Genomic DNA, 26,018 nt, shown 5'->3' with positions numbered 1-26,018 from the left:
AACCCATCCTTTGGAGGCTCCAATGATGGACATGCCTCTCCCTGCAGTGTGAGGTGTTTGTAGGACCAAGAGGGCTCTTCTGGAAGCTTTTATCTCCCCACCTCTGTCCCTCACAGTCTGGGTCTTTGGGATTTGGAATTCCCTGTCTGAATGGCTTTAAGCCCGCTCCCAGGCCCTTGTGTCTTCCTCCTAAGATCCAGCTCCCAAGGACAGATCTGGCAATGAGCCAGTTTCCATACTCTGGACACTTTCATTGCTCTTTCTGGTAATATTGTATTTTTCAAAATTGCAACAGCAACTCTACCCTCTCCTCAACATTTTTAACATTCCTTACCCATCTCTTAATTCCCCAAAGCAGTCATTATTATCTAATATATCATATAAATTTACATCTTTTTGATATTGTTGCCTATCATACTTCATATGAATACAAGTACTAAGAAGGTGGGGATCTTTGCTTTGCTCATTGTTATGCCTTCACCCCCTAGAACACTAAGTAGACCCTCGGCATTTGTTGAATGAATTACCCTTTATATAGTAGGCAAAATAACATCCAGAATAATCAAATCCAATGATGTCATTCCTGCTAAAAAGACTTTAACAGCTCTCAATATCTACGAAGTAAAGTCCTCCTTAGTGTGGCCTGCGAAAACTTCCCTGATCCGGCCTTCCTGCTTCAGCCATATGGAACCATAAGCATTTTCCAAGAGTAGTACCTCATGACTATTTTGAGAATTCCAATCTCAATTTACTTTTTCTAACCTTATTTTTCCTGTACCTTAGTTTTATCATGAACTTTAAAAAATTGTATTGTGTGTTACATTTTTTGTTAAGAGGCCTTGAACTTTTATACTTCCAACACAAGCCTTTCTTAACTACCTCAGGGGATCCCCTCTGCCTCATATATTCTATTTCCTTCTAGTGTTAGTATTTTACTCATTACTGGTATAAGTTGCTATAGTTCTGTCTTCCCTGCTAGAACAAGAGCTCCTTATACTTAATTCGGTTTTCATAACTTTGTTGAATGAACAAAGAAATGAATGGTTGCATGTGAAGCATATGGAAAACAATGACTCCCAGGGGAAAAGGGCAACAACATTGTCCCCAGGGACAATGGACAATGGGTGGACAATGGGTCCCCCGGGAGAAAGAAAACAATGGGTTTTGGACTTTCACCATTTCCCAGCAACAATGGACTTTGAACTTGCACAACGGCTCCCCCTGACTTGGGCTTTGAACATGTACAACTGTTCCCCCTGATGGCCCACGGAGGCATTCTCCTCTGATTCAAGTCTCACTTAAACCCTATAAAAATCAGATCCCTCTTGTAACCAGTTGCCATTTTCTCTCTTGAGAATGTGCTGCTCTGATGCTTAACTCTGCCACTTAATAAAAGACATGACTGATCCCTTGAGGTCTGCGCCCGTTTCGGTTATTTTTACTTTCATTATGGTGCCGAAACCTGGGAATGTAAGAGGTCTTTACCCCTCCCAGTCCTAAGAAACCTCTTCCGTAACAGTCATGTTAAACGTTCCATGAGACCTGGGAAGTGACCATTGATTGTCAGGCACTCCTATGGTTCTCTGAGGTCGGGGAAGCCCCCAGCTGGCTCCTGTGGCTACCGCTGAATTCCCAGACTGACTGTTCCCCTGCTTTCCTCCTGCATTATAGAAGGAGAGCTTTCACACTCTTCTTAGTCCACTTGGGCTAAACAGTGGCTGGTACACCATCTGAAACTGATAGCATCCTTGCATCCTTGGGCTAGGTTTTTGCTGCTTTATTGCTATGTGGACAGAGCAAGGATCTGTATTGGGTCCTTTATTGGTGTTCGAGGCATCCTCCTTCTAACCCCCTCCTCTCCAATTCCTCCCTTCTCTGACACATTTAAGACCTCCTGATCAGAGATTGCTTTGGCCGTTTTGTTCCTGCAAGCAACACCGATCTTCTCGTTCTTCAGAAAGGTAAGATCCCTTTTATTCTCTTGCAGAGGCACCTTGCCTGACACCTCTGCCTTTGGCTTGTTGGGACCCTCGGGGATCCCCCCACCATTGAGATTGTAGAAGGGGATGCCCTCTCATTCTCTGGTGGAACTGGTCTGGTGATGGTAGACATCAAAGGATGCTTTGATCTCAACCACCACTCCAATCAAACCTCTCCATCATGGGAGCTCCCATCCTGTGGGACTCCCCCTTAGGTTGCCTCATAAATACTTTAAAGAACCTCTACCTCATTAGGCTTAGTACTTAGATCTGGATGCAATATAAACTAGACAACTTAAGTCAATAGTCTGAATTCTGAATTCAGGACCTTCGATCCAAAAATTCTCCAGGATTTAGATAATCACCTCCAATGAAATGGCAGATGGTCTGAAGTTCATTATTTCCAAGCCTTTTTTTTTTTTTTTAACCTTCATTTAAAGCCCTCTTTGTGCCAGCCCTGCTCTGCTCTACAATTAATTCTCACTGATTCCCCACTTCATAAGCCCCCTAGATCAGGTCCTGACCCCCTGCCCTCTTCTTCATTCAAAATTAAGAGATGAGTTGGATTCCCCTTCACCCCGGTGTTGGGAATGTCAGTCCTGACTTGCTTCAGTTTCTTTTCTGTGGGAGAAATTTGGTGCATGGGACAGAAGATGGCTTGAAACAACTGAAGGCAGGTGGCCAGGGCCACTTCCTGGTACTGCATGAAGGCCTCATGTTCTGAGTCTGACCCTGACAGACATTAGAGGTACCAAATATCAACCATATCTGCCTCTGTTTCTGATTGCTTCTATCCTAAAGTGTCCATATGGTCTTCCTTTTAAATAGGGACCCATGATGAGAAATTCTCAAGGTAGAGCTCCCCATATCTGGTAAAGAAAAGACCAGAACATCTGTCTTACTTACTTTGGGTAAAACTACCCCTCATCTGTTCTAGTTTTTAACTAGGATAATTTGTATTTTTGAATCCAAATAATTCATTTTCTCTAGTGGACATGTCACCCAGAACACTAACAGGCTTGCCTCCCACTTCAAATTGAGGAACATAATATGAAATCATGGTCCTGTGAATATGAGGACCCCAAAGGACAAAGGGAACATGTAAGAAATTTTAGGGGCACAACCAGCTGGCAAATGTCCTCCCTTAAATTAAAATAGTTAACCACAGTTGAGAATAATTTTCTGCATCCAAACCTGGCTTGATTGCCAACTGGGAAACTGGTTTAAGACCAAAAGAAAAAGTGCCACTTTTAAATTCAAGTGGCTTATGGGAACTAAATGGCTGGCTCTTTTAGCGCCCCTTGGCAATCTACCATGCTACTTTGTTGGAGGCCGCTGCCCTGTAGGGCCCGCAATGGTGGCTGGCCTCGCCCTATGGCGCCGAGAAGCCCAGCTGCACGTGCTTTCTATTGGCTGACTGATCTCCTCCGCGTCCGTGCTTAGCTCGTGATCAGTACATGTCCTCATTACCCACCATTAAGTCTCCACGAGCCAAACGCCTGACCCATTAAGGTGATTGGCTGTTATATCCCATAAAGCTGCGTATTTTGTGCGGTGGCGGGAGCAAGCAAGGCAGAGCAAGCAAGGCAAGGAGGGCAGGCAGCAGCTGCGGGATGAGAAAAGAGGAGAGGCGGCCGCGGCGTGACGAGAGAGGAAGAAGAGAGAAGTGACAGCTGCACGAGAGAAAAGAAGGAGAGAGAAAGCTGCATGACAAGAGAAGAAAAAGAAGACGGCGGCGGTGGAGGAGGAGGAAAAACCAGGCACTCGGCTCAGAAGCTCTCCCATAAAAATAAAGACCTTAAAACTTCATTTGAGAGCCGAGTCTTCATTGTACTCGCTGGACGAGACAAGTGGTGCTGAAACCCGGGACCCCTCGCACCGCCACAAAAGAGGTAAGTAATCCAGGTAAAACAGCTGTTAAAACTAAACAAGTCTAGTAAAATAAGTTAAGAAAGGTTAAAGCAGTATACAGGGAGCTGGGTAAATTAACCCCCAGCGGAGCTGGGTCGAAGAGGGCCCAGGTACAGGGAACTGGGTAAAGCAACCCCCAGTGGACTGGCCAGGTATTAAGATTTTGTGTGCTTGTTGTTTGTCAAGAGTTCATGTCTTTGGTTGTATTGTATTGTTGCAGAGCGCTACTGTTTTTAGTTGTTTTAGTGTGACTTAGCATTGTAGTGTGGGTAGCATTTAAAGCTTTAGAAAATGGGTGGCGAAACATCAAGGATCAGAATGGAGGGTCCGCTTAGAGACTTATTAAAAGCAAATGGAACACCTCTAAAAACAAAGACTGCGAGGCTTTTCCTCAGAACAATAGAGGAAGCTGCGCCATTGTTTTTAGATGAGGGACTCTTAAACATACCACGGTGGGATCACTTAGGAGAGGATCTGAGAAAGAGGGAGAAAGTAGAACCATTGCCGGTGGGCACGAGCACAATTTGGAAGTTGATTTGCAGGTGTTTAAGTAACCTGAGGCCAACGTTTAAAGATACGCTAGAAAAAGGAGAAGATATTTTAGAGGAGAAAAAAGAGGAACAGGAAAAAAGAACACAAGGGATGCAAGGGCTAAACTTTGAGAGAGGAGGACCCCCAGGATCATGTTTCCACTGTAAACAACAAGGACACCTTAAAAAACAATGTCCCCAGTTAAAACAGCAAGACAGACCCCAGAGAAGGCCTAAACCTGGAGTCTGCCCAAGATGTAGAAAGGGATATCATTGGGCTAGTGAATGTAGATCTATGATAGATGTAGATGGTAACCCTATCCTTCCTCGTGGAAGTTCAAAAAACGAGGGATGGGGCCCACAACCCCAGGGCCCGGCACAAATGTATGGGGTGATTCAAAAAGTGGCCAGGACACATTATCCAGTGACAGACCAAGGAGAGTGACACCAGGAAGTGCAAGACTGGACCTCTGTTCTACTACCAGAGCAATACTAACGCCAGAAATGGGAGTACAAGTCATACCTGTTGACTTTAAGGGTCCCCTACCTGAGAACACCATGGGGCTATTATTAGGCAGAAGCTCCAGTGCACTCAAAGGATTAATGATAGTTCCAGGAGTCGTAGATCAAGATTATACAGGAGAAATTAAAGTGCTTGCTTCATCACCTCAGGGCATTATTTCCATTTCTCCGGGAGACCGAATAGCTCAGCTTTGTATACTACCTAGTCTTCATGGCTCATTCCCGTCACAACAACGTTTTAGGGGAGATAAGGGTATGGGATCTACAGGTATTGATTTGGCCTGCCTTACTATGGAACTAAAAAACAGACCCATGTTAGAATTAATTGTAAAAGGAAAAATTATAAATGGATTGTTAGACATGGGAGCAGATACAAGTATCATCGCAGAAAAAGACTGGCCAAAGGATTGGCCCACACAAAAGGCAAATCAAACATTGAGAGGATTAGGTATTGCCACAGAACCAAAAAAGAGCTCCATGTGGCTACAATGGAAAAGCCCAGAAGGTCAAGAAGGACTTTTCCAACCATATGTCTTAGAACAAATCCCGGTGACATTATGGGGTAGAGATATTTTAAATCAAATGGGGATGAAAATAACCACAGAAGGAATATACAGTGAACAAGCACAAAACATAATGAAAAAACAAGGGCACAAGTGGGGAAAGGGCTTAGGAATCAATGAACAAGGCATAACGGAACCAATATCAATTAAACAAAAAGGTGATAGACAGGGATTGGGTTTTTCCTCGGGGCCACTGATGAAATAATTAAAATAAAATGGAATATAGAAAAACCAATCTGGGTCCCTCAGTGGCCCCTAAATACAGAAAAACTTAAAACGACCCAGGAATTAGTACAAGAACAATTAGAGGAAGGGCATATAAGGCCCTCCACATCACCTTGGAATACCCCCATATTTGTTATAAAAAAGAAATCAGGTAAATGGAGATTATTGCATGACCTAAGAGCCATCAATGCCGTAATGCAATCCATGGGGCCAATTCAGTTGGGCCTACCAGTCTTATCAGCATTACCAAAGGACTGGAAATCAATAATATTAGATATAAAGGATTGCTTTTTCTCTATTCCTCTCCACCCTGAAGACATAGAAAAGTTTGCTTTTAAGGTCCCCTCCATTAATCATGGACAGCCTGATGCCAGATATGAATGGAAAGTCCTACCCCAAGGGATGGCCAATAGTCCAACCATATATCAAATTTATGTAAATAGTGCTTTAATACCAATTAGAAATAAGTACCCAGATATAATTATATACCATTATATGGATGATGTATTAATTTGCCACCCAGAACAAACAATACTAGATAAGGTATTTACTGATCTAATCAGTCATTTAAAGACAAGAGGACTTATTATAGCACCTGAAAAGATACAAAGACAACAAGTTCAAGAATTTTTAGGCGCTAAAATAAACAGCACAATCATTACACCCCTAAAAACTTCTCTTAGACTCGACCATCTTAATACCTTAAACGATTTTCAAAGGTTATTAGGTGATATTAATTGGATAAGGCCTTACCTTAGATTAACTACTCAAGATTTAGGACCATTATTTAATATCTTAAAGGGAGATGCTCATCCTTCTTCACCCAGAAAACTTACAGAGGAGGCCAGAAAAACCCTAGATGTAGTACAAAAAAGACTAGACGAGGCACAGGTTGATCGTATAGATCTGTCAGCATCTCTATCACTCATAGTACTTCCAAATAATTTAGTCCCTACAAGAGTCCTCTGGCAACAAGGGCCTTTAATGTGGATACATTTACCCTACTCTCCAGGAAAAACAATAGTTTCTTATCCTGAAGCAATGGCACAAATAATATTCAAGGCATTAAAATCAGCCATCATAGTATTTGGGAAATCTCCAGACAAGATAATAACCCCATATAATTCAGAACAAATTTCTTACTTAAGCAATAATAACAATGATTGGGCAATTCTTATGTTCACAACTGCTGCCCAATTTGACAATCATTATCCAAAACATCCATATATACAATTTTATCTAAGAAATCCTGTGATTCAAATAAAAATTACAAAAAGGGAACCTATAAGACAAGCAGTGGTAGTGTTTACTGATGGTTCCAATAATGGTACTGGAGCATATTTTCATAAAGACAAAGTATAAACATTTCTTTTTCCAAAGGCTTCTGCACAGCAAATAGAATTATTAACAATAGAACAAACATTAAAAGATTTTCATAAAGTTCCTATAAATACTCTGTCAGATAGCCATTACGCTGTTAATGCAGTTCAACAACTGGAAGACGCCTGTCTAATCAACAAAAATTCCACCATATCCAACATACTCTTAGCATTACAAAAACTCATTTGGAGTAGAACAGAGCCATTCTACATAGGACATTTAAGAGCTCACACAGACTTGCCAGGTCCATTAACACAGGGCAATAATATAGCTGATCTAGCTACAAGGGATCCTCATGTTTTTTCTATAATAGAAGAAGCACAAAACTTCCATAGTAAATTTCATGTAAATTCTAAAACCTTACAAATAAAATTCAATATAACCAAAGAACAAGCCCGAACCATTGTAAAAAACTGTAATAATTGTGTAACATACATAAATTCACCTAATAATAGCATTAATCCAAAAGGCCTATTGCCCAACCATCTATGGCAGATAGATGTAACACATATTCCAGAGTTTGGAAATCTCAAATTTGTTCATGTAACTATTGATACCTACTCAGGGGTTATATTTGCTTCATTACATAGTGGAGAAAAAAATAAAAGACGTAATATCACATTGCTTACAGGCCTTTGCGACTTGGGGAAAGCCTAAACAATATAAGACAGACAATGGGCCTGCATATATTTCTGCATCATTTAAAAATTTCTTAAGTACCTTTGATATTTCCCATTCCACTGGAATTCCATACAATCCTATGGGACAAGGAATCATTGAAAGAGCCAATCAAACAGTAAAGGCTGTTTTAAATAAACAAAAAGGGGGAATAGGAGACACATACAGGTCTCCTAAAGATAAACTAAACATAGCATTATTTACTTTAAATTTTTAAAATTTGGACAAAGATGGAAAAACAGCCGCAGATAGACACGAAAATCCTACAGCGGCTCCAAAGGTCCTTGTACAATGGAAGGATGTACTCAATGGACAATGAAGAGGCCCGGATCCAGTGTTATTCTGGAGTCGAGGCTCCATATGTGTTTTCCCGCAGGGTGAAAAACACCAGTCTGGATCCCAGAGAGATTAACAAGACCCGCATCTAAGACGTCATCATCCTTTACCATTAACTAATACCTCTTCTATTCTTCCACCTATTTTTAGTACCAATGCTTCGACAGGATTGCCTGTAGTTCTCTTTGATTCACAGACCGTTCTTTTAATGCTACATCTTTTTCTTTACCAGGATGATGTTCAGTTAGGAATGAAATGTGTCAATCTTTATGATAACTGGCTTCTGCTTCCTAACACAAAAGGATATACTAATATACAGTCTTTTTTCAGTCTTCTGGGAGTGGAACATAAATTGTGCCAGTGGAACTCCTCTAATTGGGACAATTCTTCTTTCCTATCTGCTACTCAGTCTTTTACCTGTAATGGAAGCATAACCTTTCCTCCCATTCCAGTTTGTGTGTCACCCCCTTTCATGTTTCTATTAACTAACCATAGTACTACCGTCCTAAATTGTTCTGATGCTAACGTAACTTGTTTCCTTTCACAATGTTGGAATACCTCCCAGTTTTCCGTTGCAGTAACCAGTCTCCATAACTGATGAAGAGCTGCCTATGATTTTGTCTAGAAACAAAAGAGACTTCGGCATTACAGCAGCAGTGGTTACAGCGGTGGCTGTGTCTGCTGCTGCAGCTGCGGTAGCAGCGACAGCATTAGCTACTACAATACCAATAGCCCAAGCTGTCAATAATATAGCTGAAAGAGCCGCCTCAGCTTTACAAACACAAAAGGTTATTAATGCCCACTTAAAAGCTGGCATAACTGATCTTATACTCCTGATAACCTTACCACTCAATTATGATTAGAGACTGAAACATGGGCAGACATCATGGCTCTTGGAATACTTATGGTACTGGGTTTGGACTAATGATCTGATGCCTTATGCACGTAAGATGCCAACAACAGGGAGAACGTCAGACCATCAAAATGGCACTTATGGCGCTTAAAACTGGCACATCTCCCCAGGTGTGGCTAAATATGCTGGGTCGGTAGCCAATGACGGGTAAGCAAACAGAGACATATATCAACCTAAGACAGGTCCTCATCCCAAGATGGGTGAGATACCAACGACGGGTAAGAAGATGTTCTGCTGTTATGCAACCTAAGACAGGCACAATCCCAGGGATCCAGAGTCACAGATAGGCTCATGGGGGCCCATACCAACCTAAGACAGGGTACTGACGCCTGTAGGTCAGAATTCCGATGACGGGTAAGGATGGTGCTCGCCACATGAGCTATCATGATGACCTGATCCTAAGCCATTAATAAAACAGAAAGGGGAAGATGTTGGAGGCCGCTGCCCTGTAGGGCCCGCAATGGTGGCTGGCCTCGCCCTATGGCACCGAGAAGCCCAGCTGCAAGTGCTTTCTATTGGCTGACTGATCTCCTCCACGTCCGTGCTTAACTCGTGATCAGTACATGTCCTCATTACCCACCATTAAGTCTCCATGAGCCAAACGCCTGACCCATTAAGGTGATTGGCTGTTATATCCCATAAAGCTGCGTACTTTGCGTGCGGCGGGAGCAAGCAAGGCAAGGAGGGCAGGCAGCAGCTGCGGGATGAGAAAAGAGGAGAGGCGGCCGCAGCGCGACGAGAGAGGAAGAAGAGAGAAGTGACAGCTGCACGAGAGAAAAGAAGGAGAGAGAGCTGCGCGACAAGAGAAGAAAAAGAAGACGGCGGCAGTGGAGGAGGAGGAAGAACCAGACACTCGGCTCAGAAGCTCTCCCATAAAAATAAAGACCTTAAAACTTCATTTGAGAGCTGAGTCTTCATTGTACTCGCTGGACGAGACACTACTTTCTTAACAAGTTGCTCCCTAAATACTACAGCACAGGGAGAAAAGATGGAATGATCTCACATATAGAAGTCTTCTTTACCCTGAGAATATTTACTTAAGAATTTCAGAGCTCTCTCATGCTTTCAAGATCTGAACTGACTTTATAATCTGAGACAAAAGTGCACTCTGATCTGATAAAAATGTTCTGCATGCTCCTTTACTAGAGTAATTACAATTCACTTTATGCCTAGCATTTCCAACTATAGAGGCCTCTGTGTTTAAGGCATAATGTGAAAGTCTGATGAGCTCTATTTTAATTTCTACTAGTTTAAATTTATTAGAGGCTTTAATAAACATCTGTATTGTTGTCTCCTACCTGTGGAGGCCTACCTACAATCAGCTACAAGATCTCTGTTTCCTGTTTGTCTTGTATATTTGTGCATATCTGTGTATTGTGTCGATGTGTCTACATAGGTGCTTGTGTCCATGTATCATGTACATGGAATCAAAATTGGCATACAGATGGAAGAGCACTCATAAGGAAGGATAGTAAACAGAAATTATTACCTCATGTGCATATATGACTGCATGACTGATGTGATCCTACAATATGTATAATCAGAAAAGTGAGAAATTACACTCTAATTATGTATGACTTATCAAAATGTATAAAAGCATTCTATTATCATGTATGACAAATCAGAACAAATAAAAATTTAAAAAAAATAAATTAAAATTTAAAAGAGAAATGAATCTGAATACCCTTTTCATGTGACTTTAAAAGTTCAATTTAAATTAGGTAAACAGATGAGAGTAAAGATGTCTTTAAAATTACAAGTTTTTCTAGGAAGTCAGACAATAGTATTGGTTTCTATAAAATATCTAGAATGTAATATCCATTGTTTCTAGGACTATTAACTACACTTGTTGATATCTTGGTTTTTATAGTTAAAAATGAGTAAATTAGATTTAACATCAACATCAATGGAATTAATCATAAATATATTTGTTAAAGGAGACGTTTGATTAGCTTACAAAGTTAAAGTGCTTAAAAACATCAACTACTAAATATAAAATCAAGTATTCTTGACTTCTTAAATTCCATAAGGTAATATATTTAAATGTTAAATATGTTATTATAAATTGATAAATGATAAAAGAGTTTCAGATTGCTTTCTTTCTGGGTCTTCACTAAAGCAAGATTACTCAGACTTAAAGTTCTAACAGATGCAATTCTACATGAAAACAGTCCAAAAATTTCATGTGTGTTTTTAATTAAAGTAGTATAAATAGCATAAAATACTTCATCTTATTAAGAGAAGTAATTGGAAAAATTCAGAAATTTCATAAGGAAGGCTTTTTCCTAAGATCAAATATTAATGTACTGATATAAAACAGAGCTTAATCCTTTATAGGTTGAAGTAACATTAATCTGCTGTATCAAGATAATTTCTTATGTCTGTTAAGTTTCATTATGTAAAGAAAATAGTCTTAAAGAAATTAGGGTTTGTATAACACTGGTTAAACAAAAACTGTTATTTTAAAGTACACTACACTACAGATTCTGAATTTTCCTAAATGTATTCATATCTTCCAAGCACACAAGTCTTTAAGTATAAGGTTTAAAAGAATGTTTTACCAAGCTGGTGCTCTTCAAACTATGGTTTAATGTAAAGGTTTGGGATTATAAAAATTATGTTTCTTAGTTCATAGCTATTATAAAAACTAAATGTTTTTACTCTTGTTAATGTCATTTTGTATTTTCCTTGTAAAGTTTATTATGTGTTAGTGCCTTACAAATATTAATATAACAACTTGAGTTAATTTGAGATAATAGGCCATCACGTATAGGACAGGCAGGATGTAAGTCTAACATCCAACACTAACACTGACACCAATAGAAAGGATAAAATTATACACATTAAAGGTAAAACCCAGTACTCTTACTTTAAGACTGATGAAACTGACTTGCTGATGTTTAAGACCAAAACTTGGAGATGAAAATGTTAAGGCATAAAAGGATCAAGAAAAGAAAATAGCCAATATTTGGCTCTTGCCCTCTGAGATTGGCTTGAAACCAGGGAACGAGGAACTTCTCTAAGGGCTTTGTGACTCTGGGACACATGACCTCCCGATCAGAGAAGTTAATGAGACCCTGGAGAATGAAAAAAACAACCAGTGCACATGCTGCAAAGAGTGGGGTCATTGGAGAAGGAGACATCCCAGATGCTTCCAAGGGAAGCCACATGGTCAAGGAGACCCCGACCCATTCTGGAGATGGCACTACAGGAGCTAAGAGGCTGCTCACACATTCTCAAGAGTGACCCCCTGAGGAAACTCAGCTGACTCTTAACAATAAATAGGAAAAAGGTCAATTTGACCAGCTTGGTCTTAAACACCTAGCAAAAACACTTCTAACAAAAGTACAGCCATACCTTGGAATTAAAAAAAAGACAACAGTTCTTTTAGTGGAACTTAAGATGTACACTTGTGTCTGCCCCACAGCCCTGGTGCCCTCCAAATTCTGATGCATTTTTCCTTTGTGAGGCTCATAGTTACCCCTGCCTACCAAAAATTGGATGGGCCTCTGTACACTGGTCTTCCTTACTCCTCAATTTGATGTCTTACTAACAAGCAAAGTCTACCCATTTCAATAACAGCACACACCAGATGTGGGAGAGCCCTCCTAATTATTCCCTTATTCATAGGACCAGAGACAGTCACTGGGATTGGCACAGGAGCAGCAATTCGTTACTCAATTCATCACTATAAAAAGTTATCAGAACAGGTTACTGAAAACATCTAACAGGTTGCCAGCTCAGTATTGACCTTACAAAATTGAACTCCCTGGCATCTGTAGTCCTGCAAAAATGGTGAGGGAAGAATTATTTTTTTATGTAAACCAATTGGGAGTGATAAGAGACAAGGTTAAATAGCTCCAATACTGCCCAGAACAGTGAAGATGAGAACTAACTGATTCCTGGTAGTCCTAAGCAGTAATGGGCATCCTGGCTCCTGTAACTATGTGTCAAGATATGCATGTGTTGACCATGAAAATACTTTTGTTTGGATTCTAGATTATAATATAAAACCTTATCATGGAAGAGGGGATGATGGGAAAACTGATATGGCTGCTACTAGATTCAACGGGAATCCCATCTCCACAAACGAAAATATCAAAGCCTCAAACCTGAAAGGCACAACCCATGCCATGAGAGCAGGTCAAGAAAATAACAGAGATGTCTAAGGGGCTGTTAAGGATGTGCTAAAATTACAATCTCAGGTCCTGGCCATGGCTAATGCAAAAATACCTACTTTTGATAATGAAGAGGTTTGGGGAAGTTTGGCTGAGGAATTTTTTCCCTTAACCCTTTTAAATACTTTTCTATACATGTAGCTGGGTTACTAGCTAATTTTACTTGTACTATTAATTTTATTTCTTTTCTTGTTTTGCCTAGTCTGTCAGGCAAGATGGAGATGATGAAATCATCAGGGAGAAATGGTTCTGAAATTAATTATGACCTGCTATATACTTTAGGTGTATGTTTCCTGGCATTTTAGAAGAACATATCCTGTTTTGTCACTGGAAAAAAATGTTTTCCTAGCACTAGCAAACCAGTTAATCTTCGTCTTTCTCAAAATAAACTTCCTTCTCTATATTCTTAATTTTATACAGAAACAGCTTCTTATGAAGGTGACATGTTTAGCTCAAACAACCTCCCAGGAACATATCAAAGCCATTCTCCTCCTGCACTCACATCTGACTTTCTGAAACCACAGGAAGGGGATTTTGCCTACAATGACCTTTAGGCTCCTTCCATATATACTCCTTTTCAACCTCAACTCCAGGGTCTCCATATTCTCTGCCAGAACTCTAAAAGGTGATGGTGGTGGGGGGTGGCGGCTTCCCTACTTTGCTCCTCCTCAGCAGGAAGCAGCCAGACATGATATCAATGCCCCTATTCATTATCCCCTTTCAGAGTCTGGAACGAAGGATATGGAAAACTGGCAACAACAGCTCCCAGGGAGAAAAGAAGACAATGGGCTTTGGACTTTCACCATTTCCCAGCAACAATGGACTTTGAACTTGCACAACAGCTCCCCATGACTTGGGCTTCGAACTTGTACAACTGTTCCCCCGATGGCCCAAGGAGGCATTTTGTTCTGATTCAAGTCTCACTTAAACCCTATAAAAATCAGACCCCTCTTGTAACCAGTTGCCATTTTCTCTCCTGAAAATGTGCCTCTCTGATGCTTAACTCTGTCACTTAATCAAAGGCATCACTGATCCCTTGAGGTCTGGGCCTGTTTCCGTTATTTTTGCTTTCAGCATGCGCAACAATTTAGCATCATACTCAGGAATGAGACTGGATCCTTCCTCTTTCAGAGAAACAGAAACCTTAATTTGGCAAAACCTAAGAAAGGATTTTCCATAATCTAGTACCACTTGCAATGGAGGGGGCTGCTAATAGTATGGGTGGTCATCATCCTTGGACTTCTTAAGGAAAGGGTCCATGTTGAAACAAGGCTTTCCACAACTGTCATCAGAGTCCTAGGCCAGAGGTCTGACTCTGGGAATTACAAATCAGGTCTGGCCACTTACTCCAAAAACTGAACAGAAAAAGTAATGGTGAAAAGCAGGAAATAAACTTTGATCAATATGATCATATGAAGAAGGCAAAGCAAGGCTTGGCACCTTAGCCCTATTTTCAGGGTGGTGAGAGGAGCTTTAGGTATAAGCAGAGGAAGAATTGGGGCAGGGAACAAAAGATATGCATAATTAAGTTCTCTTGGTCAAACTATGGTCTGATAATTATTTCAGTTTTGGTTCTGTGAGGTGGCTTTGGAAAAGTTCTTATAAGGAGACAATTTCCACTTGCTACTCAGGGTAATCTATTAGACCTGTGATCCTGGAAGGGGCAATTCAATTCCTGTGAAATGACTGCTCCTACTTAAGGGGGCAGTTCATCATGAGGATTTTCTAGCAGATGTCAAACAACCACTGAAGACTCAAAGTACCACTCCAGAAGTCTGATGTAAAAACTGACAGTAGAATGTTCCTAAAAATCTTGTCTCAGTCTTGAAGGAAGATAGGTGAGGTAAATGTAGGACTAATAAACCTTGTATTAACAATTTTAGACGAATGCTCCTTAAATTGTCAACATGCCTACATGTAGAGCTAAGCAGGTCACAAAATTTAAGGTAATACAGGAGAAAAACAAAATGAAGGCAGAGAGTCCAAGCTTTATCTTGCTTTCAGTTACTCACCAGGCAGCTGCAGGTCTAAATAAAGAGTCACTGCTTTTGCAAAGGCAGCCTCTCTAATCCCTATTACAGGGATTAGAGTTCCTCCACAGGTATCTTGAGCCCCTCACCAAACTCTCTTGAAACCCTAGCCAATCTGGATAAGAACTTTGCTTTCCAGATTCCTTATGGGAGCCATGTTTTCTGAAAGAGTAGGTTTTTAGAGCCTTTAAAGTTAAGGAAGCAAAAATAAAATTAAAAAGTTATGGAGGCCTGAACTTTTTAATATGTAGGCAGACAAGTCCTGAAAGAATTTCTTTAGAGAACTTACTGGATTCATAGTCAAAATTAATGACTTCATCACATAATTTGCAGAGCATGCACTTCTTAAGCAGCATGAGCATTGTGATGGTACTTCTCCAGGAGCGAAAACAAACATGTTTAAACAACCACACCACCTCCTTAGTTTCCAATCTAAAATTCCCTTGTGTTTTATAAATAAATCTCTTACTGTGCCTTCCTGTTTGGCTGTCCATTTTCATCTTTACTGTATTGAGGGGGTAGAGATTGTAAACAGCAAAGTTCTCCAACATCTCTGTCCCTCAGCTAAGCCACAGATACTGAACAGAAATGCTTGTTCATCCTTGGACAGTATTTGGTAAACAGCAAATCATTCTTCACATTCATTGTCATTATAACTTATGAGGAAGGGTGACTAGTGATCTTTGGTCTAAAAATTGCACAAATTCTTATATGACCTCTTCTTTCACCAACCACATTAAAATCTTACTTAAGGAAAAGAACACTCAGTTTTAAGACTCACAAGGTCACCTCCTTCATAAAACCTACTCTGATTCTCCAAACATTTACTGAATCATTATACTTTCAGGGCATTTCTTTTTATCTACTTTATATTTATTGGTTTATATTTAACTTTCTCCCTAGTAGAATTTTAGCTGTTATTTTGCATATTTCTATCCAAGAAGTACTAATGTAAGTTTATTCAATTGCATTCAGAATTTATAGCTTTCCAGAGAAGTAAAGAAAACTTCAGTAAATTCTGAGAAGAGGCTTGTAAACAGAACATGAGAAAAACTTTTTCAAGCCCAATTTGCAAAGTTTCAAAATCATAGGAGGTGTGGGCAGTTTCGCTTCTTGCTTACTGTAGGCCTAGCTTTGTGTTCTCTCTGCTACCTGCTGAAATCTATTTCCAATGAAATTTGTCATGCTGCAGTAGAAAGCTTGAAATCTTTATTTTCTTCTTCTTTGTTTCTTCTCCTTTTTTAAAAAATTCAAATCATTTACTTGGTATTTACTATGTGCTAAGCTCTATTATACATAAGAAAATAAGACATAGTCAATGCTTTGAAGAAATTCTCTGTTCCATAGCACAACCAAGGTATAAACACTCAAAGCATTCAAGTAAAATGTAGATCTATATCCTGGAAGACAATTTAGGAGATGAGATTGCAATTGCCTCATTCATTACAGAGTAACCCTAGCATGGGACAATTAAGGTGCATAGTATATTTTGACATTGGCATGTAGAATAAAAAGGACATATAATCTGTCTAACGTATTATAAAGCATGACCCATAAAACTATCTCTGAGGACATTTCCACCAGCTCCTTTTCATGTCAACATCAGACTGTCCCCTGTATATTAAACAAACATTTTATCTTGGTAATTCATCTGCTATTTTTACCAAATAAATTATTTCAGCAGTTCAACAAGTGCCCAGTGACTATGTATTGCTAGACACTGGGCCAGGTAGTTGGGACTCAGAAAGTCTTAAGTGTAGTCCTTGTGTATGAGGAGCTCCAGTTCGTTGGAAAGGATCACAGGAGAAACCTGGGGAGAAGACACCTGGAAGCAGCAGGCCAGAAAGAACCTGCTGATGTATGAGAAGCCAGGTAAGGAAGGCATACAGGCCAGGTTCCTGTGGCCAGAGCCGTCAGAGTAATGCTTATCCACTCACGGAACCTCAGGTTGTAAGAGAACTTGGAGGATGTACAGGTCCATCAGTATTTGACTTTGATGAAACAGAGAGCTTCTAAACGTCTTCATGCTGAGAATAAGAACTACCTACTGGCCCACCCAGGCACCACTGACATGTTCTCTGGCTGACACAGCCCAGCAAATCTACACATGTACTTCACCCAGCTTTTGTTTCTATAAATTGTAACTGCTTCTGTAGGATCAGCAAAGAAAGAATTTAGCTATTTCTCTCTAGTTTAAATAAACTGCATAAAATACACTTTTTCTTTTTATGTTGTTTGCTTATTTCTTATGAGGATGGCTGAATCCAGCCAGCCAACATCCTGGTAGGTTCCCTTGGCTTAGATGCCAGTAACACTGATAAAATTATCTGATATGGCTCATACTGAATGTTTTTATTCTGCATTTTGGCAATTTTTGCCTGTGATTTCCTTCCACAGAGCCATAGAATTTCAGGGCTAAAAGTCCTGATTAGTAGACTTCAAGTTTCACCTCTCCACCGCCACCCCCTCATTATTCCACTCTTCGATGTAAGTCCGGGTGGTAAAAAGTGAATAGTAAGAGTTAAAATTTCTTTAATTTTTTTCTCTCTCCTCTGATTATTTTATATAAAAAAATGTCTTTTAGTTGGCCCCAAATCATGCTTTTATTATATAGTAGTTACCTGTATAAGTTAGTGAAATAATAGTTTTTTATTTTATTTTGTTTTCCTCCCAGCTTACTCTTAGAGCATCGCTTGTAAACACAAGCTGGAGTTATGGACTGCCTGCCAAAAGGATAATCACAAACAGATGTCAGTTGTATAAAAACATTTTTAAGTTCTTAACCTCTTCAAAGTCTGTAAGATGACAAATACATCAGGAATAAACTTTTCTAGAGTGCATATTTTTGGTATAGAAAATATTGCACCTCATAAAACTGTCCAACAAGAATAATAAGCATTGGGACAAGTAAGAGAAATCCTACTATTTTGGGAACGGAAGAAAATTCACTTGTTTGTACCCCTGAGCACAATTTCTGAGGCAGAATTTTGCCTGCCTCAAACAATGGAGAGCAAAGATACACCCACACCTCCCCCACCCCAGCAGCCTCACCATAGTCTACAGCACAAACTCAGAAGTATGAGAAAACCTCAACCCACTCAGTACTCACATTGGGACTTTGCACGGTTCCTCAGGAAAAGACCAAAGAAAATCAACATAACTGTTGCTATTGGCATCAGATTCTATTAAAGAAACCAACAAGAATAGCCAAAATCAAAACTAAAGCAATCAGCGAGAAGTAGCACCAGCCCTGGATCCTCTTTAGCTGGGAAATAGGAGGTGTAATAAAGATCTGTCAGAATTTGGGGTTAACATATTAAATAAGAAAAGATGTAATCATGTAACTGAGCTCAGTTTTCCTGTAACATGAGGGTAATTCAAACCAGAACAGTATCTGGGGAACTGATAGAAGCCTGCATAGGGGCAAGTTTAGTTTTGCTTTCAGTATCGTTTCTCTGTGTGCAGATGGCCTTGAGTTGTGTCCCCTGTGAAACTGGTGCACATCGCAGAGTAGGGGAAAGGGAGGGAAAAAACGAACACCAGCTGGTCCTAGACATGTGCCAGGAATTTTATATTGTCATTTTTATCTATTTCCTAGGGCTGCTATAATAAATTATCACAAACTGGGTGGCTTGTAACATCAGATGCTTATTTTCTCATAGTTCTAGAAGCTGGGATCTGAGGTCCAGGTGTCACATGCTCCCTCTGAAGGATCTAGGCAAGAAGGCTTCCCTGTCTCTTCCTGGCTTCCTCCCCAGGTGCTGCTTGGCAGTCCTCACCTGGCAGTCGGTGGCATGCCTTGCCTCATAGGGGCAACACTCCAATCTCTGCCTGCATCTTCACACAACCTCTTCCCTTGGGTGTCTCTCTATGTCCTCTCCTCTTCTTATAAGGACACCAGTCATTGGATCAGTGCCCACCTAATCCAGTATGAGTTTACCTAAACTAATTATAGCTAGAAACCCCCTATTTTCCTTCTGAAAAAGTAGGGCTTTATTTTTTTCTCTTGGTTTCTTATTTTCTTTTTACTCCATCCCTTGAATAAGAAGAAATGACTGCAAAAGGGAATGGCTGCCTCAACCACAAGAAAGGTCCCTGTTCCTGGAAGCTGTCCTTCCTCTGGAGACTCCAACCAGGTCTCCAGGCTTGTGGTGGACCTGCTGTGCTTTTACTCCATTCTCTTTCTCCAGCAGTAGGGACTGGCTGAAGAATAGACACCCAGTCCCTGATTCTGAGAGTTTAGTGTCTGTGGCATCCATACCCCACCCCACCAGAGTGCCTGTCCCTCTAGGAGTGAAGTACACACCCCTCTGCTCCTCTTCCTCTATCTCTGAAAACCTTCTCCCACAGGCCCACCTTACCTACTGACGTTCCTCAGGGCAACTCAGCATTTTTTATAAAAGCTTATATTTGAGGAAACAGATTCATCTAGGCACAAGAGAAAACCCAAGTATTTTCATATCAGGGCCAAACAAAACTCAAACTAATATCTCAGCACACTGGCCTGCCTCAGAAAAATCTATATGCCTAGAAAAACTACCAGAGGGGTAGATACTAAGTGTTAATGGGGGCATTTATGAGTAGAGGACTTGTATGTGATTTTGCAGTTGCTTTTTAAAATTGTCTTACATTTTCTGTCCACCATGAACACAAATTACTTTTAAAAATACATAGAAATAATGTTTAAAAGCAGCCATGGAGAGTATAGTTAGATTACTGAATAATACTAGCTAAGAAAACATTTTACAAACTCACAAAGGGTTTATGTGTTTCTAATTAATTTTAATTATTTAATAAACCATCCATAAGCCCTTTGATCTTAAATTAGAAACACACAACTGCTCTTTGCTTTGTTCGCTTTATAAATGAAGGTCACTGAGAGGCGTAGCTATTGTGTGTGTATGCGTGTGTGTCTGTGTGTTTGTGTGTTGTGTGTAGATTCAGATCCCTTGAATTTCACTGATACTTGGTAATAGAAATATTAGAAATTAGGTCATAAAAATATTGTATTATAATATGCATAATAATGATCTCATTGGTATACATCACCAGACTACTAGGCTCCTTCCATTTATAGAAAGGAAATTTGAGGCATGGAGAAATTACAGAACTTAATCAAGATCACCTTGTGAATGTGTTGGAGAGCAAGATATGCCCTGGAGTCTAAATGGCAGTGGAGGGTCTGCCACCATCTTCTTGCAACCTTGCCTGAAGAATTTCAAGGTGTCACACTTAATTGTAGACAAGAGGTTATTAGGGTAAAGGGAAGGGAAAAGAGGGGCACTCTCAAGGAAGAAAGGAGAAAGTGGGTCCTCTCAGAGAGGTGAGGGGCAGCCGCCTCCTGCTCTCCAGTTATATTGAGGGGGTCCCAGGGAAGTTTCCCAAGAGACACCCTCAGGTCTCTTGACTTTTGACTAACAGCAGGATTGCATCAGACTTTCAAGTCCCCACTGTGCATGGTCTTACCACCTGGAGAGGAGGTTTTACTATGATAATGACATGCTCAAGATCCAGGCAACTCTGGGTTACTTTGGTCAGTGCTGACCAGTTCTAACTGGAACTTGCTCTTACAGGTTGTATGGTTGAAGGGCTTTGCTCTACTTATCCTATCTTCATAAATCCTGCAATCTGGTCTGTGTAATCACAAAAGTGCTCCCTTCAGGGTAACTTGCGCTTTTCTTATCAGCAGGGAGGAATGTTTTAGACTGCATTTCTCCTACAGATAACAGGTTGTTTACTGAGGAATATAGCTTATCCTAATGACTTCAACCAGGCAGGACCAGCGTAGTCTCAGATAAATTGCATTTTTTTTTTGGTATTGGGGATCAAACCCAGGGGTGCTCTACCACTGAACCACACCCCTGATTCTTGTTATTTTTTTGAGACAGGGTCTTGCTAAGTTGTTGAGGCTGGCCTCAAATTTGTGATTCTCCTGCTTCAGCTTCCTGAATTGCTGCAAATTACAGGTATGCACCACCACACAAGACTGGTAAAGTGCTTTTTAAAAGTAGGCCTAGAGGCTTGGGAGGTTGAGTTAGGAGGATCACAGGTTCAAACCCAGTCTCAGTAACTTAGCGAGGTCCTAAGAAACGTAGAGAAACCCTGTCTCAAAAAAAAAAAAAAAAAAAAAAAAAAATGGACAGGGGAAGTGGCTCAGTGATTGCCTCTGGGTTCAATCCCCAGTACCAAAAATAAGTAAGTCAGTAAGTAAATAAATAAATATAAAAAGAAAGAAAGACAAGAAAGCAGGTGGGTGTCAGTGCAGTAAGGCCCAGTCTGTAGAATTATTCCCTTTAACTTCATGTTCCCCCTGCTCATATCTGTCTGTTACCAATCCAGTATATTATAGAAGGAGGAAGAAATGCTACCACAATTTTTTTTTTCTAAATTCAGTGTAACATAAACTCAGTGCAATGCAAAGGATGCAATCCATAGAATGTGATGTGATGCAAACGTTTATGTGAAGCACCTAGAACAGTGCCTGCCACATGGTGGGCACCAAATCAATGTCAACTAGTTTAAATCTGAAAAAAAAAAAAAAAAAAGTTCAGTCTTTCTCTTTTCACTTGAATTTATGGGGTGGGGGGCATGGAGCCTGAGAATGCATACACACAGACTGACACAGACTGAGGATAAGAAAGCTTGGTCAGTCACTTAAAGCACAATAGGCTTAGGATCCCATCAGGTCTCTGCAGCCTGCTGTCAAGGGAAAGGGAGATGGTAGTTCTGGGTAGAGCAATTGAGATGCTTGCTTTCAGAAGAACAAAACTCTAAATTTGGCTTATTGATTGAAGAGAACTTCAAAATAAAAGGAGGTTTATTGTAAGTGTATCAGGTTGAAGGTTGAGATGAGGCACTAATGAAGCACTCTTCCTGTCCCAGCTCACCCCCTCCCCCAAGTCACTGAAAAGTGAAGAAATAACTAAGGAGTTGGGTACAGTGGCACACACCTATAATCCCAGTAGGTTGGAGAGCTGAGGCAGAAGAGTGGCGAGTTCAAAACCAGCCTCAGCAAAAGCAAGGCACTAAGCAACTTAGTGAGACCCTGTATCTAAAATACAAAATAGGGCTGGGGATGTGGCTCATTGGCCAAGTGCCCCTGAGTTCAATCCCCACCACAAAAGAAAGAAAAAGAGAGAGAGAGAGAGAGAGAGAGAGAGAGAGAGAGAGAGAGAGAAATAACCAGAGAGATAGCTCCTAGTTAAGAAAAAGTTAGAGTATACAAAGGTCAAATTTCAGTAAGGCATGATTTCTTGAGTCTCTCAAGTGCAGGGGTGAAGCAAGAAGTGAGGGCAAGAAAACCGAGAGGGATGTGAGAGGCGGAACAGGCCTGCTGGCCTTTAACAAGGAAATGAGAGAACTCCTGTGTCAGGGAGAAGGTTCTAAGTGCCTGAAGATGCAAAATGTCCTCTTCCCCTCTCATTCTTGGAGAGAAAAAAGGGGGTGCTGGACACACCTTTAAAGTTTGAGAGTGCCTGACAAACATATTAATACTAACTTTTTACCCAAATTTTCTGAGGGTGGGGGTTCACTGTATCTGCCATGCCTGAGGGTGCAAAGGGATTTGGTGTTGTACTTAGGGATGAAGAAAATGGAAACAGCCCTTATCCCAGGACCCTGAGACCTAGGAACTACCAAGACACCAACACTTACTGTGACTCTGGGTCATGCAAAAGGGAGGGAAGCCAGTGGCACAGGAACTTATCAGAGGCTATTAACAGTAGACTGAACCAGGATGAGACTGGACATTTCCTCCTCTCACTCCAAGATCACAGGGCTACCAGTTTAGTTTGTTTGGGGAGGAGAAAGTTTTGGAAAAGACACAGGATTAGAATTTTAAATTGGACTCAGTTGGTTCCTCCAAATGTTAAACATGGAGTTACAGTATGATCCAGTATTCTCCTCCTTTCTATATATATGCAAGAGAAGTGTAAATATATGTTCACACAAAAATGTCTACACAAATGTTCATAAGCAGCATTATTCATAATAGGCAAAAGTGGAAATGACCCAAATGTCCAGAAACTGATGAATGGGAAAGAAATTGAATTATATTCACACAACAGAATTTAACAGTCTTAAAAAGGTGTGAAGTTCTGACACAAGATATGATGTGGATAAACATTGAAAATATTACGCTATGTGAAAGAAGCTAGTTGCAAAAGACTATTTATTGCATAATCCCATTTACCTCCAGCATAGATAAATCCATACAGGCAGAAAATAATTAATGGTTGCTTAAGATTGGAAGGTATGAGAAGAAGTGGGTGGGTGGGTGGGGGTGACTGTGAAAGGGTACAAAGTTTCATTTCAGGATGAAAATGTTTAAAAATTGATTGTAGTATTGGTTGCACAACTCTAAAAAACATTTAAATGGGTAAATTGTGTGATATATGACTTATATTCCAAAAGCCATAGGAAGCATGGGAGTAGTCTGAGTCATAACAAGTGATCTGTAAATTGTGAAGGTCACTCACTATCCTACAGGCTAGGAGGGTTTGACAGAAAACTATTGGTAACGGTTATTAGAAAAATAAAATATTTCAATGAATTGAGTTTCCTCAATCCAACTGATGACATGAGTATGGGCAGAACTTGAAACTGTCAGAAATAAGATAATGCCAATGCCTGCCACTTCCCTTGCATACCTCTCATAGTTCATGGAGTTTTTCTCCCCCTCAGCTCATCTCTACTTATGAGAGATGCTGAGACCCAGGTGTGGTGGCACATGCCTGTAATCCCAATAACTCAGGAGGCTGAAGCAGGTGGATTGCAAATTCGAGGCCAGTCTCAGCAACCTAGGCAGGCTCTAGGCAACTTGGTGAAACTCTTTCTTAAATAAAATGGGCTGGGGATGTAGCTCAGTGGTTAGGCATCTTGGTTTCAGTCCTTGGTACCAAATGAGAGAGAGAGAGAGAGAGAGAGAGAGAGAGAGAGAGAGAGAGAGAGAGAGAGAGAGAGAGAGAGAGAGCAGAGAGGCAGATGAGAAGAAAGACAGACAGGCCTGACTAGTGTCCTGGTCTTGGTTCCAGTCCCTTCTGCAGACTGGGTTGTGGCCCCAGTCTCAGGTTTGGCTGGATACCCATATGTACTTAGCACATTCTGCTCAAGTGGCTGGCTGTTACATCAGAGGACTCTGTGAGTAGAGAAGGGCATGCTGACCCAGTTCTTATCTCATTTGTAGATCAGTGAGGTCAAGATAGACCCAAGGAACTATATGATCTAGAGCCTGTTCTTTTCTTTCCTGATTTTGCCTCAGGGAGATCAGAGGGAGACAAAGTTCTAGGACATCAACACCACACTAGGGTATGTTGTAAGGTGAGGGCCCAACACCTGGGGGCTGAAGAACTCCAGAGCCATCCTGTTCCCCAAGGAACTGCCTTGCCAGATACATTCAAGGCTACAACTGATTGCAGGACTAAAGCCAGGAAGGAATTCACCTCCTGAAGCCTTGGCTAACATCCCTTGGCTTTTTGACCTGGGGAAACCAGGTCAAAGATGAAGTGCTTGGGCCAAGGAGAGTTCTAAACTTAAACTCAGGTAAAGGAAAACAGAGGTTCTCACAATGACTCATTGGTTTCACTCAGTTGAAAAAAAAAAAAAAAGTAAAATGATGATTCATCTCTCCAAATACAGTCAAAGATGAAGAGTAGGCAGTTGACTCAGTTTTAGAATTAGGTCAGTGATTCCCAAACCTGATGGTTTCTGGCTGCACATCAGAACCCCCCTGGGGAAACTTTAAAAACAGAGTTGCCTAGGCACTACCCAGATCTCCTAATTCAAAATCTCCAGGTCTGAGGTCCAGGAATCTACATTTTTCAAAACTTCAGGTGGTTCTGAAGTAATTGGCCCTGCTCTTATTTTGTGGATGAGCATTATGGAATCCCTGGGCTTGATTTGGCTAGTGACAGTAATTCTTGAAGGGAATTGAGTAAGAGGGAGAAAAGGAAGGTGAACATTTACAAATTGTGATCATTTCAAGGTGTGGCTTATGTCTCTCTGTCCACACTTCTTAGAATTTCTTTCACCAAGACAAGCTAGTATCCTGATTTTGTAATTTACCAATGGCAGTAGGGGTTGGGGAAGGGAAATATTCAGATATAAATGGATTCCTCCTTGGTGATAAAATGCCTGAATTAGGAGACAGAGCATTGTAATTGTAAGTTATATTTTATAATTTGTAGAGAATGCCTAGAATTAATTTCTTTCTTTTTTTCCCTTTTCTCTTCTTTCCTTCCTTCCTTCTTTCTTCCTTCCTTCCTTCTTTCTTTCTTTCTTTCTTTCTTTCCTTCTTTTTTTTTTTTTATCTTTTTTCTTTAGGTACTGGGTAATGAATTTAGGAGTGCTTTACCACTGAGCTACATCCACCATTCTTTTTACTTTTTATTTTGAGATAGGGTCGCCTTAAGTTGCTGAGAGTTTTGCTAAGTTGCTCAGGCTGACCTTGAACTTGTGATCTTCCTGCCTCAGTCTCCTAAGTAGCTGGTATCACGGGTGTGCACCACCATGCCTAGCTAGCCTGCAAGTACTACTTTTCCTATTACTCTGGAATCACAAGGCCATGTGGCTGTATTTCTGATTAACTCAACAGAGGATGTTTGTTTATTGAATATTATATTTCAGAAGCTGGGGACACAAAGTGCATGAGACATTGTCCCTGACTCCAGGGGATCATGTCCAATGGGGAGAATGACAAATTAGCAGAATTATCATAGAGGATGGTGAATGCAGGAACAGGGAATGCCTGTCTTTCAGCCTTCTCTGACAACCGAA

General features: G+C 40.5%; 1 protein-coding gene across 2 annotated transcripts in view; it reads right to left on the bottom strand.

Moving 5' to 3' along the window:
• The window catches only part of PDCD1LG2 (programmed cell death 1 ligand 2), a 79,002-nt gene extending 60,366 nt beyond the window's left edge, over window positions 1-18,636 (bottom strand). The window contains exon 1 of one of the 2 annotated variants that reach the window (XM_079113093.1): window positions 18,355-18,636. The gene's annotated coding sequence lies outside the window, so the exon portion shown is untranslated. The remainder of the gene's footprint in view (window positions 1-18,354) is intronic. The other variant, XM_079113096.1, reaches the window with a different exon arrangement.
• Between the last annotated feature and the right edge of the window lie 7,382 nt (window positions 18,637-26,018).

This window comes from Sciurus vulgaris (assembly GCF_902686455.1).
Source record: "Sciurus vulgaris genome assembly, chromosome: 15".
Lineage (NCBI taxonomy): Eukaryota > Metazoa > Chordata > Mammalia > Rodentia > Sciuridae > Sciurus > Sciurus vulgaris.
Note: the sequence above shows the minus strand (reverse complement) of the source record. Positions and strands in the feature narration are given on the sequence as shown.